Here is a 14,680-nt window from a genome sequence, read left to right as displayed (position 1 = left end):
CGCCTCGTAGTTGCGATAAGCGTTGAGCTCTACGAGCTTGTGTCGCTCCGCCTCCATGAAGCGGCGTCCCGCCTCCTCCGTGGCCGCTCGCTGGCGCGAGATCTTGAGGACGTACTCGAGGTTCGCGTCGTTGACGAACTCGTGCTTCTCCTCCTTCAACCGCTGGTATCGTTGCGCGTTCAGCGACGCGAGTCGCCGCCTGCTCCGGGTGGGCGGGGTCCTGCGGCGTCTCGCCCGACTACGCTGCCTCCTCCGCCGCCGCCTCTGCTTCCGCGTCTGCGACGTAGGCCTCGTGCCACGCCGCGAACCATGGGTCCGTGTCCTCGTCGGAGTTGTTTTCCGCGTCGGCCTGCGGTTGCGGCTGCAGTGGTGGTGGAGGCAGCGCGCGGCCGTTGAGGCCCAGCATCGAGTAGGTGGTCTTCAGACGGCGCGACATCTTGATGTGGAGAGGAGAGAATTGAATGGTGGTGGTGGAGATGAGAGGAGAGAATGGAGCGGCGGTGGTGGACGGCGTACGTACTATATAGCGGTGGCAACTACCCACATTTACGGCGACTGGACGCCGCGTGGCCAGTCGCTGCCCTTGTGGCCTCCTCGGTTTCCGCGCGGGAGACCATTAAACACCGACGACCAACCTTCTTGCATCGCGGCTGATGCGAACCGTCGCGTTCTCTCGCTAAAAAGGCGCCCCCACCAGCGAAAACCGTCGTCCCGCGAGGCGCCGGCGCCCGATTCGCGCCCTTGGCCAAGGGACCGGCATGGGGATGCCGGAGATTCTATTGTGCTCGAAAAATGGCCGGCGCCGTTTGCGGCGCGCCGGTGCGAGCCCAAAAACGACACCGGCTCCAAATCGCTATCGAGGCCGCCGGTGGAGATGCTCTTATTTGCTCAATGTACCGGCCGGGTTCGCACATGTGTAACTTCAGTTCAAATATGCGTATTACTGCTCGGTGGCACGTCCTAGGGAGCTCCTATTGCCCGCTTTAAGTGGGAGCGACCATCCAGTCCGCCTGAAGCAGCTAGTCTATGGGCCTCCCGTTCGCGGCCCAACAAAAGGTATTCCCTATTTTTTTCGTTTGTCTTTTTCTTTCTTCTTTTTTTTGTTTCCTATTTTTTTGTGAACCATTTTATATCATGCATTATCCATGTCTAGAATTTCTTTAAGAATTGTTTGAAACATTGAAATCGTGGTTTTAAATATCGAAAAAATAAAGCGCTTCATGGGACCCGAGCTCTAAAGCGAATGTAATCCACGAGATATTTTGTTCAAGAGTACGAACTAGAAGAAGGCTGGTGTGCAATCCAACCCTGTCCGGGGCGTAGTCTCCAAATCGTCAGTGCGTCAGTATATGATTCGGTTTTATTTTTGTGACGACGATACGATGGTACAGTGTGTCAGTGCAAAAGATGAGAGGTCGACACGTACATACAACCTACCAAGCTAGCCCCATCACTGTATCCACTCTCGCGCCTGCTCTGCTCCTCCCCTCACGAGCCTCGTCTCCCATATGAGATGCAAGGTTCTTGTCAACAAATTAAGTGCCTCTTGGTGAATTTGAGCCGCGCGAAATTATGTTGGGCGAGATGGCAAGTTTGGCGATGTTTATCCAGAGCCGTGCTCCGGTGCTCCCCCCTAAAGGAAGTTGAAGTGCCATAGTTGGTTTTTTTCCGGTGTTGGGTCCACCGAACCCCATATATATCCAGCCCATATATACCTGTCTATATTGATATGGTATGTGTACATCACGTAAGAAAAAAAGAGGTCACGTGATCAGTTAATGATCTCATCCCCCTAAGTACCGCTCCACGTCGTATAAAAACGAGGTACAACACAATACGGCCATACAAGCCTATACGGAGCTATACGAACGGTGTGGACCTACACTAAAATTACGATCGTGCCTCCGCTTACGAACAATTATAGAAAAATCTGCACCGTCGTTGTGTTTAACGCGCCTAGAAGTCTTCCAGGGGAGGAGCACCGGAGCAGAAGTGGTTTATCCATTAGTTTGGTTCATTATTTGAATTAGTGGAAGCATTGTTGCCGTTACTTCGGGATTTCCGTCACCGGACCTAACAAAATGGCGGTTCGAATTTAGAAATTGTTAATCTATGTGCGAGACTGGGATGTGTATTCGACAATGCATGCATCGATCTTATCTCTCCGCAAGAAATCGTAGGATCTATACAGTACAATAATGATACAGATCCGTCGAAAGCATGGCGGCTTTGATGGTAAAACCACAATGTTCGAATCTCCTTGAGCAACTCAATTGATTTAAGCATCTCAAGTAGTGCCGTAGGAAAAGAAACCTAATTGTAGATCCATTAACTGAAGACAGAAGAACAAAGGATAACAACGAACACAGAGGAATAGCTAGCGCGCGCTTACATCCTCGGCTGACCACGAACAAGCGGCATAATTAGGGAAACTAAATGCATAGGCCCTGAGCCAACAATCTACGTGGAAACCAGCATGATGCAAAGCTACAGCTCGTTGCTGATCTTGACGGATCCGCCGGGCAGCAGCTGGCCGAGGTGGCGAGTGAGCAGCTCGTTCGCCGCGGCGCGCGCCTCCTCCTTTGCCCGAACCTCGGTGGCGGTGCTCACGGGCATCTTGCTGATGGCCTTGAAGATGGGCCGAAGCGGCGCCATCGCCCCGTTCACCGTGGCCACCGCCCGCTTGAGCGCCTCGGGGTCGGTGCTCGCCGGGTTGTAGCCGGAGAAGACCTTGACGGCCTCCGCCATGGCATCCTGTCGCTGAGGCAGGTCATCGTCCCAGGCGGCGGCGCGCTCGGTGCTGGCACTGGCGGCAACGAGGGCGAGCGTGAGGAGGAAGGGGATGAGCTTCTTAGCCATGGTGATGGGAGGGGAGCGGATCGAGTAGTGCGTCTGCTGGGGAAGGAAGGTGGTGAGTACTATATATGGTGGAGTGTGGGCCCTGGCAGGCACACAGCAGCTGGAGCGGACGTGGCTCTTTTTTTATTATTTTGGCACCCGGAGCATATGTTTCTAATTTTTGAAATAAAATTTTAACTTACTATAAAATATTAAAAAAATGAAAAAATTCGCACATATATTTTATGTTTTATGTGTTCGCAAAGTCCTTCAATGAAAAAACAATATTTTTTATCATGTGTTCACATGACATAAAATATATAGATTTTCAGCGAAACTTAACATGAATATAGATCCATATGCTGCATCTTTTTTCACCATTCCATCCTCATTTCAGTCTCCACCTTTTGCTTCACAGTGATGCATGTGAGTAGTAGTACCACGGGACAGAGTCACCCAACCGGACGACCGTTTCCTATCTCCATGATTTGCTCCATAAAACGCAAGATATGATAGGTTTGCCTATTTCAGTCAGTGCAGCCCACATGCACGACTCAGTATATTGCCTTTGCTTTATGCAGCTCGACATGTACCATGCTGTGCTCTAAAATGGTAATCGTAGCTGGAGCGCAAATATGCATATAGCAGGCTAGCAGCTTACATTGGTGATAAATGTGGATTACATATAATTTGGACAGACTTGGTGGCTTGTTCATAATTCAAAGAAAGTTATTTGCGGCCACTATATTTCGGCGTGGAATACCCGTCTGACTGTCGCCGACTGAGTTTAATAATTATAACGGCTCTATGGTTGTTCCGCCCTATTGAAGTATAAATTATAGAGATAGAATTATGTTCATCCATCGATGATGATGAACGAGTGTCATGTCTCCCACAATCCAAATGAAAAATGTATGACGAATGAACGTAGCTGCTTCACATGCAAGATCAAATAGCAATGGAGACATGGTTACTTTTTTTCACTGTTTGGTCAACCTTTGTTTGGCACCGACATCGTCGTAACGTCCCGACAAATACAATATCAATCTTTGCCTATGTTAGTTCAGTTCATCTTGTAAAGATATGTACTTATAATCACTATTTCCATTTTTTCCATTCTAAAGAGTGTGACAGATCAATGAAACTGCTCTTATTTTTACCATCACTAATGGTAACATTACAAATGGTACTGCCCATATAGTACACTAGCTAGGATAGGAATTGCTTGTTTCAGTCAATATCCCAGCTCAGATGCACGATCCACTTTGGCATTATGTATCTCAAATGTATGTACTCTACTCTAAGAAAGTGGTCTTTTCTAGAGGGCCAGCTAGACCTTCCTATTTATTACAAGACAGAAATATTCAATCTATATCCATCTATGTTCTTATTTATATCTATATTCAATATGTATTGAACTATATTTATAATGGTTGTTAACTTCATCGAACACCTTCTAGTAGGAGGTATTTTTTAGTTGTTCTTGTTATGATTTCTGGGCTCCGAGACTCTGGATGTGACGATCCCCCTAGAGTGGTTACAATAAACCCATGATGGCTGTCACCCGGAAGTTCAACCTGCATCTTTTGCTTAACAGTGATGCATGCGAGTAGTAGTCCCACGGGACAGAGTCACCCATCCGATTGACCGTTTTCCATGTCCATCATTTGCTTCACAAAACGCAAGATAGGATATGTTTGCCTATTTCAGTCGATGCAGCCCATATGCACGATTCAGTATATTGCCTTTGCTTTATGCAGCACAACATGTACTATGCTATGCTCTGCTCTAGAATGGTACGAGCAAATATGCATATAGCAGCTTAGGCCATCTCCAACGGCGGCGACCCATCCCGCGTCCGCACGTCCGGATGGGTCGCGCCGGACAACATCGCGGCCTAACGCGACAAATCCCAAAAACGGATGGCCACGGTATCCGGGACGATCCAAACCCTACCCAAATCTGGGTCAGGTTTGCGTGGCCGTGGATGGCACGTGCCGTCCTCACGTGTCTACCTGCTCGCCTCCCTGGACCTAGCTATCGGTGGACGGGCGCACGTCTTATTAAAGATGGACTAGGAGGGGACTGTCCCTGTCTAGTCCACTTTCCCACTCCTACTCCAACTCCCCACGCGCTCGCATCCGTTGCCATGGCCCTGAAGAGAGCTTTCGCTCCCGGCGCCAACGACGACGAGGCCAGCAATAGCCGGTGGATCACGCCAACGCTGAGGTCTGGCCGGCACCACGACGGCCTCCACATCCACGATGCGCGCCAAGTGGCTGTGGCAGTGGCGCAACCCGCGCTAGTGTCGAAGCACGAGGAGGAGGACGACCCCGACCTTCGCGCTGCTCTAGAGGCGTCCCTCGCAGAGGAGGCCGCCAAGTGGCCGCTTCTCGAGGGCGATGGAGGAGGAGGACAGGCAGGCAGCCGAGGATGCCGAGGCCTGGGCGTTGCTGGGCAAGGTGCACCAGCACGAGGAGGCCAGGCGCCATGCGGAGCAGGAGCGCCACCTCCGCCTTAGGGAGGTGGTGGAGCTACGGGCGACCAGCCATCCGGACCCGCGGTCGGCCTAGGAAGAGGCCCACTGGTCGCCGTGGCCGGAGTCCCCGACGCGCTCGAGCCACAACAACGCATCGCCGCCCGGGGGTGTCATCGACGCCCCCGGTGACGAGGTCAACTGGGACTAGGCGGCGCGCCGGCGGCCACCTCGTCCACCTCAAACCCTAGCTAGGGTTTTATCTTTTTTTTAGTTAAAGCCCATATAGAGGGATTTCTTTTGTATAAATTTACCCAAAATAGGGCATATGTTTCTAAATTTTCCCAAAATAGGATATATGTTTAAATGAACTATGTTTTAAGTTTAATTGTTTTTTATGTGGTCTTTTGCTTTTGCGGTGCGTCCGCGCTTGGGCGCACTGCGCTATCCAAACGGACCGTCGGTCAGATCGAGGTGTCTGTGCGGCCACTTAAATGGTCCAATCCGGACGGGCCAACGCGTTCGGTTTGGGTCGGCGCGTTGGAGATGCCCTTACATCGGTGATGAATGTGGATTACCCAGCTCTGAATGTAGAGCACACATAATTTGGACAGACTTGGTGGCTTGTTCATAATCCAAACATAATTTTTGTTTTAAAATATACTTTTTAGAGTGCATTTTCGAGCTGCGGCGGCAATATCCATGTAAACATGGTGCACAAAAAATGTAACAAATCGATAAACTGCTGCAAATGTTTTACCACTCCATCCTCATTTCAATCCCACTTTTTTCTTCACATTGATGCATGCGAGTAGTAGTACCACGGGACAGAGTCACCCACCCGGTTGACCGTTTCCCATCTGCATCATTTGCTCCATAAAACGCAAGATAGAGTAGGTTTGCCTATTTCAGTCGATGCAGCTCACATGCACGATTCAGTATGTTGCCTTGGCTTATGCAGCTCAATATGTACTATGCTCTAAAAAAAATGTACTCTGCTCTGCTCTGAAATGGTACTCGTAGCTGGAGCGCAAATATGCATATAGCAGCTTACATCAGTGATGGATGTGGATTACACTGCTGTAAATGTAGTCATGTAGAGCACATATAATTTGGACAGACTTGGTGGCTTTCGTGACTGCCATCTTGGGATGCTAGCAACTCCGCTGGCTTATGAATGATTCGAGGTATAAATCCCAATTTCCGCTATGAGTTGAAGGCACGGGTAGCCAGCTACTCGTGTGTACAACTAGCACCTTGAGTGTTGCAAAATTTTAGTCAAAGATCATTCATGACTATTGTTTGAAAACTATCATTGGAATCTAAAATATTGCTTCTCAATTATTGGCATGGACTTGCTACTACTAGATGAATCTTCTTGAAAAGCAATAAATAGATAGTAAGTGTTTTGATAGTCTTGATATATTTATGTGGGCGTAATTAAGATACTTCATTGCTTATATCTCTTTTGACATGAATACTCGTACTTTATTTTGATGATAATAAACTTTCTAGTGTTTCTTGGCAAACTAAGAGTTAACTACTTAAGCTAGAGTGATTGTTTACACAATTAGTTATTCATACTCATAAATTTTTGTAATGATTGTCTCGAGTTACCAATGCTTGTATCATATTCTTGGCACTTCTCTAAACTATGCTTAGCTTTCAAATGGAAGAAATGATGGATTCATAAGGATACCACTTGTAAGTGAGTTTACTTTCACGTTATTTTTGTTTAAACGTCAAGTTCCTTACGGTTCTTTGTTTCTTGCTCGAGGACGATCAAGTTTAACCTTGGGAAATTTGATGGCTATGAAATACGCCACTTTTTCTCGTGTTTAAACCCTTAGCTAAGTCAAGAAATTCAGTAAGTTTACCTCTCAATTTGTTACTAATGACTAATTAATTTAAAGATGTGCAATCTCTCATATCTTTGAATGGTGTGCAGAAAATCACGTCATAATGACAAATGGACCTACAATTACTCAAGAAAATTGTATCACAAGTGCATCAAAGTTGACCAGGCTTGAAGAGGCGGTTCTAGAAGGTTTAACGGGCATCGGTAAGGGAAAGTCCCGTCCGTACCATGCGCCCATACTGGGTGCCGCAGCCTTCCCGAGGTCAAATCCTAATAGTTCGGTGAAGGACCCGACTTTGTCACCAAACAGAGCCGTCATCAATCAGATCCATCTACACCACACCGAAGGAGATCCACCACCATAGTTCATCCATTCCATCTCCAATCTCCTCCATAGTCATAGACATCACCATTGTAATAGAGATCTCCTTGAGAACTGGCGATCATTGTAAGAATATTGTGATTTCAATCCAACTATTTGCCACAATGATTTCTATCTTTATTATTGATCCTGATATTATGTGTGAGTAGTCCTCACGGGCTACGGGTTGGGGTAAATCCTCGCAGCGTTTATGTTCATCTAATCCTATAATATGTGTAAGGATTGAATTGGAGTTTTGCAATCTTTTATCCTTGTAACTTTGCCTCGATTCGATGATCTACATGTACCCATGTCAATCGGATCGATCAAGGAAAGAAGTGGGATGAGGGGAGAACGACGTGCTACCGTGAAACCTCAATGATAGAAAGGGAAAAGTAACAGTACATATTTTGTGATTCTTTCGAGATCAACGGCAAAATCATATAATGCTTTGGTCTGTATTCACCCCTTTAAAAGAGTAAACTAGATATGTCCGGAAACATAAAATCAAATTAACTATAGATATGTTACAATTCCTTTGTTTTTCCTTTGAATCAAGCGCTACTTGGAAAAAAAAATCATGTGGATTCCAAATCTTGATTCGAACGGACATGACATTCTAGTCCTGCAGTTTTCATATTCCTATGTTCTAAGAATCCCATGAATCAAACATGCCCCAAGTGTAGAAGAGTACCAATGATTGTTGCGTGAGTCGGTCAACATTGGCAAAAAATACATACACATAAATCTTTCTAATAAAAATATTTTTAGTGCCCGATCGAGCCATCATTTCTGTTAATCAACTCCGCCAGAGAGAAGGGTGGTAACCATCATCACAGCAGGTCCGTGGAATTACAAGTTCATGTCAAGATAAAACATCCATGTGTAGACTACAAAAAAGTGGCGCCCACAATCATTACGAATCCGCAACAGGTTCGACATGAATAGGGGGCAAAAATGAAGTAACGCAGTCCATTACAGATAATTACCGAACAGAGGAAAACAAGCAAAACACTCTACCGCATGCTCAGACATGACGAACGAACAATAAAAAGGAGATGCCCCTTGCTATGGCCAGCAGACGACAACAAACATTGCAGTAGTAAAGCCTAAGGCTGATCGAGGGGAAGCGGCCTGACTAACTGCACGCATCCATGATCTTGTTGTCGGAGCCAAGCAGCAGCAGCAGCCGATGGTGGCGAATCAGCATGCAGCTATTCGGCCGCGCCGCGCCCCTCGGCCTTGCTCTTCTCCGGCACGTCGTTGAAGACGATCCCAAACGATCCGATCGGGGTTTGCACAAACATTGTCGCCCGATGGATCGCCTCGTCGTGGTCGGATACGGTGCTGGCGCCGGAGCCGTGAGGCGCGAGCAGCTGCCGGAAGTGGCGCATGCTCAGCTCCTTGGCTGCGTCGAACGCCTCCTCCTTGGCGCGGACGTCGGCGGCGCTGGTCTCCGGCATCTTGCCGATGGCGCGGAAGATGGGCGCCAGCGGCCCGAGCTCGCGCTTCATGAACGCCGCTGCACGATGGGTCGTCTCGGAGTCGGCGGCTGCCGCCGATGCTGGGTTGGAGAACACCCGGACGACCTCTGCCATGGTCTCCCGGCGCCCCGCCAGGTCGCCGTCGTCCGCGGTGACTGCTCCACCACGCTCGCCGGTGCTGGCGGCGACGAGAGCGAGCGCGAGAAGAAACAGGGTGAACTTGGCCATGGTGTGTGTGTGTATCTCTTGGACAAGAAGCTGAGCATATATGGTGTGGTGATACTGCGGCACACCGATCTCGTTTACCAACTGCCGTTCGACTGCTGCAATGCAAGCGGCGTGAGTATAGCAGAGCTGCAGAGGAACTATGGACCATGTTGACTACTTGGCCTGGATGGCGGCCAGCTTTTGCTTCACAGACCACATGGATGTGATAATGTGAGCAGTATTTACTGCTTGAGGGTGACCCGGCCGTTTGAATGGTTCTCATCTCGGCTTCATAATCCAACGGCCCCCACCTAGTAACAGAACAAGATTTGCTTGCCACAGAAATCATATCACTGAAAACATATTTCAAATATGAACTGAATAGGGTACAAGCTCTGTTCCTCAGATGATGACGTCTATATTTTTTTTCTTTTGGAGAAGTCAAATATGTAAAGCTGTTTGTAACAAATAGTTTATGAGAACCAACCTGAGGTTGGGTGGTTAGGTGGGTGGTTGTACCCCAGCCCACCAGAGTTCAAATCCTAGGTTTAACATCTGTGTGTTGTGTCTCATCAAGGCGGAATATTCATTTAGCGAGAGGCGACGTTCATGTCGACAGCGAGGCGCCTGTGGTGACTTCGTTAATTTCAACATCCAATCTGCCGGCTCAGTATTAAAGTTCGACACAAGAACCTAATGAGATTCCTAATTCCTAACCAAGTTAGCATGAGCTAAGACCATCTCTACCGGCTCTCCTCGACATATGTGTCTGGGCAATGTATGTATTTCCCGGTTGGGGATTGTCTGGACACATGTTCAGAATGATGTAAATGGGTGTCTCTACTCTCTAGCAGCACCCCAAGAAAGCCATGTAAGTGATGTTTTGATTTTTTTTCTCCAAGAAAATCAAATAACTGGATTTTCTACGAAATTTATCGTCGGTGGTAAAACATGTCTTTCAAGACACGGTGTTTCATACCGTCGTTTGAGGGACTTGATCTTATGTGCCTATAAAAATATTTTTATAGTCTAAAGAAACATGACTTTGAAGACATAGGTACGCGCCTAACCGCATAATTCCTCCAGATGTTGCTAGCGCTTAGTTGATCGGAAACTACTTTAGTTCTCGGTCGAGCACGTCATAGGAATCCCTCCCGCGTGTTTACCTCTTCTAGGTTTTTTCCCCATGCTTAGTTAGGGCATGAGCAATGGTAGAAGCTAGTTGTCACCGCCCCACGTCATCACGAAGCTAAAAAGGAGATTGGGCAGCGGTATGAAGGAAAATCTCTCCAACACATGGTCTCTTCACTGGTTCCTACGAGATTCCTTTTCTGCGCTTGCAGGTCCCCATCTCCATTGGTTTTTCTCTCTTTCTCATCTCTCTCTTCACCTTTCTTTCTTTTTTCTGCCTTCTCTACCGAGCAACCAACCTCTCCTGCAAGAGACTACCACACTCTACGAAGCAACCACTTCAGGTCCGGGTCTGACATCCGAGCCTAAAAAGCCTGCGAGGAAGCAAGTTAAGGCGAGCCGTTGGCCATGCCCTTAGAAGCCCAACAACAAAGCTGAAAAATATAAAACAATTACAAACCCATTTTGAAATACGGTAGGGAAGCAGTGATTTGGTTTTTAAATAATAAACACTCAAATTCGCGTCCTTGGGTTTAGAAATACAGTAGGGAAATACCCAGTCACCCATCCTCACACTTTTCCACCCTGCCATGCTTAACATCTTGGTTCCTTTCGGTTAAGCTTCCATCTTCTTCACGAAACATTGATGATATTACTATTATATCAATCCTATTAACCCCTAGATCATGATATCACAACTCTTTATTATTTTAAATTTTTAATAATTATTTAAATAAACATAGGTTAAGTAATAATAATCTCTACTGAAGATGCAATTATTATATTTTTTTAAATAATCCAAAAAATAAATAAAAATAATCCTAAATTTCTGGAAAAAAACAAAAATCTTCTTGTTTTCATATTTCAATTTGGAATTTTGAGAATCTAAAAATTGGCTAACTAGGTAAACAACTCTTTATTATTTTGAAGTTCCATCACGGGAGATTTCCCAACTGAAAGGACACGGATGTCGCCTAGAGGGGGGGTGAATAGGCGATTTAAAACTTTTACGAGATGGGCTTAACAAATGCGGAATAAAACTAGCGTTTACTTTGTCAAGCCCAAAGCCTATATACTATTGTTCACCTATGTGCACCAACAACTTATTCTAAGCAATGGTTCACCTATGTGCATCAACAACTTATGCTAAGCAATACAAGCAAGTATGTGATAGCAAGATATATATAACTTCAAGCACGATGGCTATCACAAGGTAAAGTGCATAAGTAAAGAGCTCGGGTATAGAGATAACCGAGGCACGCGGGAGACGATGATTTATCCCGGAGTTCACACTCTTGCGAGTGCTAATCTCCGGTGGAGAGGTGCGGTTGCTTAGTGCTCCCGAACGCCACAAGAGGCTCACCTTGAGGTGTGGTTGCTCGATGCACACCAACGCCACAAAGGCCTCACCCCAAGATGCGGTACTCACACCACACACCGAACGCCACGAAGGCGCCTCACCTAAATCTCCGGTGACCCTCGCCACAAAGGCCTAGGTCACGGTTCCACTAAGGGATTTCCTTCGAGGCGGAAACCGGGCCTTACACAAAGGTTGGGGCACACATCCACAACTTAATCGGAGGCTCCCAACAAATCACCACAAAGGTCTAGAATCCGTCTAGGGTTCCAAGAACCCAAGAGTAACAACCCTCTTGCTTTCACCACCACGAATCACCGTGGAGAACTCAAACCGATGCACTAAATGCAATGGCAAGAACACCACAAAGATGCTCAAGTCCTTCTCTCTCAAATTCCAACAAAGCTACAAAAGCTATTGGGGGAATAAGAGAGGAAGAACAAAGAGGAGAACACAAAATTCTCCAAGATCTAGATCCCAAAGATTCACTCACAAAGAGGTGATTTGGTTTGGTCAAAGTGTGGATCTAGATCCCCTCAAACTTTCTCTCAAAAAGATGCAAGAAACATTGGTTGGGGAGAAAGATCTCAAGCTCACAAAAAGTCAATCAACAATGGAGGTGAGAGGCTTGAGAGAGAGGAGGAAGAAGAAGGAGCAAGAGTTAATAAAACAAGAGAGAGAGGGGGCATAAAAGGAGGCCCCAAAATCTGCCCGTTGGAGGCCTGTGCGCGCGTGGGAGGGGGAGGCCGGAGGTACCGGCCAGGAAGGGCCGGTACTACCGGCCATGGTCGAGCAGCGCGGCGAGGCCTGGGGCGCGCGGGCCGGGAGGGGAGGCCGGAGCCTCCGGCCGGGGTACCGGCCAAGGTACCGCCGGGGCTCCAACCTCCCTGGCAAAACTACTGAGGCTCCCCGAGCCAACCGGTACCTTGGGCGGTACCAAGGCCGGAGCCTCCGGCCGTGGCCAGGCCGGCGGTACCGCCCAAGCCTCCGGCCCCTCCTCTTCTTTTTCCTTTCTTCCTTTTTCTTTTTTTTCTTTTAAACCCAAATATGGAAATGCAAATATCTTGAGATTAAATAATCAGAATGAGATGAAACTAATTTTGTTGGAAAGAGGACAACAAGAGCTACCCAACAAAAAGTGAAAATATGGAAACTAGTTGGGGGTGATTTTCTATTAATTTTAGAGGTGCAACACCTCAACATGAGAAACCGAGAAAATCTCCAAACTCGAAAACGCAACAAGAGATCTATGCAAAATCCGTTTTCGATGAACTAGAGCTTGTCATGAGAATAAGCACAAGCTCCAAAACATCACATGGATAAGATCCAAATAACAACCAAGAAAGATGATGCAAGGATGCAAAGGTTTGAGCTCTCTCCGAACGATACGATCGAGTTACTCACTCGAGAGCCCTCTTGATAGTACGGCAACTAAACTATAAACCGGTCTCCAACTACACTATGAGACCGGTGAGAAAGAAACCCTATCAAGAGCAAACCTTAACCTTGAGCGTTCCTCTTGAGCTCGATGAAGACGATCTTGATCACAACAAGATGAAACGCGTTTCTTGATTGTGCTTGCTTGATGAAGTCTTGTGGATTGCTCCCCCATAATCCACCATGGGAGAGCTTATTCTTCGGCACATCTTCACATATCCATGATCACCATATGGATGGCAAGCTTCAAGCAAATGATCTCTTAGAGATGGCTCATCTTGAACTTGCACTTCATTTCTTCATTCTTCATCATGTTGATGTCTTGAAGTTAACTTTGAGGGCTCACTTCATCTTCATCTTCAAGACATACTTGATACTTGATATCCTTCATCAATTTCTTCGTAATGCAACCTTGAAGCCAACTTATGGTTCAAGCATTGCCTATGGACAACACCTACAAATATAACTCAATGCAAACATTAGTCCATAGGGATTGTCATTAATTACCAAAACCACACATGGGGGCTCCATGCACTTTCACCAACCCTTTCCTCCGGCCATGGGGACGAAGCTTCCTACCTTCTAGGTTGGCTTGTTGAGCTGCTGGTGGTGTTGTGTTGGAGGAGAAGACATGACTATATGTAGGGAGGCGAGGGGATGAAATGGCAGGAAAACTTGGCGGGAGAGAATGGGCAGGAGAAAACGGCTGGAAAACTTGGAGGGAGAGAAAGGGCAGGAGAGAAATGGTGGGAGAGAAACTGCGGGAAAGTTTGGCGGGAGAGAAACGGCGGGAAAAACTTGGCGGGAGAGAAACGGCAGGAAAAACTTGGCGGGAGAAAAGGGCATGAGAAAAAGAGCGGAAAAGTGTTGCTGGAAATTGGGTGGGAAAAAGAAAAAACAGGGTCGTGTATGCCGACGGTAGCCCTCGGCATAGACATTGACTGTGACATCATCTAGCGGGAGAAAAGAGAAAAAATAGCAGTGGGCTACGCCGATGGTGGCCCTCGGCGTAGGCCTGACGCCGTTACAGGGCCGTCAGGGCACGGCCAGATATGGCTGCATACTCAGTGCTACGTAGCGGCCGGCCGTGGGCACCTCTCACCATTCCTGTAGTGATGGCCCAATCCAGCGCTAACTAATTTGGTGCTAGTCCAGCACTAAGTAACGATGGCCTAATACAGAGATAATCCTGTGCTAATCCTTCGATCGAGTGCTACGCTAGTTCTTGATCAACCGGAAACTAGCAAATCGTAATTCCTCGGAGTTAATTGCTTAACCCCTCGCTGGCACGTATTGTATTGCGCTTGACTGGTCACATGCGGGCCGGTCGACTTTATCTGAAGTGGCGGGTGTGTCCGGACATATGTTCAGGCACCCCTACCTTAAGATTAGTGCTTGACAAGGGTGTCCGAACATAGTTGAGGGGTACTCAGTATTTGCTACAGCCGATTTTGTGCCCGGGCCTCAATAAGACTGGAAATACCTAAGAAGTACTAGCACCTTGTTCAAACTTCGGACTAAGTAAAGGTCC

This window comes from Lolium rigidum, chromosome 4 (genome assembly GCF_022539505.1).
Source record: "Lolium rigidum isolate FL_2022 chromosome 4, APGP_CSIRO_Lrig_0.1, whole genome shotgun sequence".
Taxonomy (NCBI): Eukaryota; Viridiplantae; Streptophyta; class Magnoliopsida; order Poales; family Poaceae; genus Lolium; species Lolium rigidum.
Note: the sequence above shows the minus strand (reverse complement) of the source record.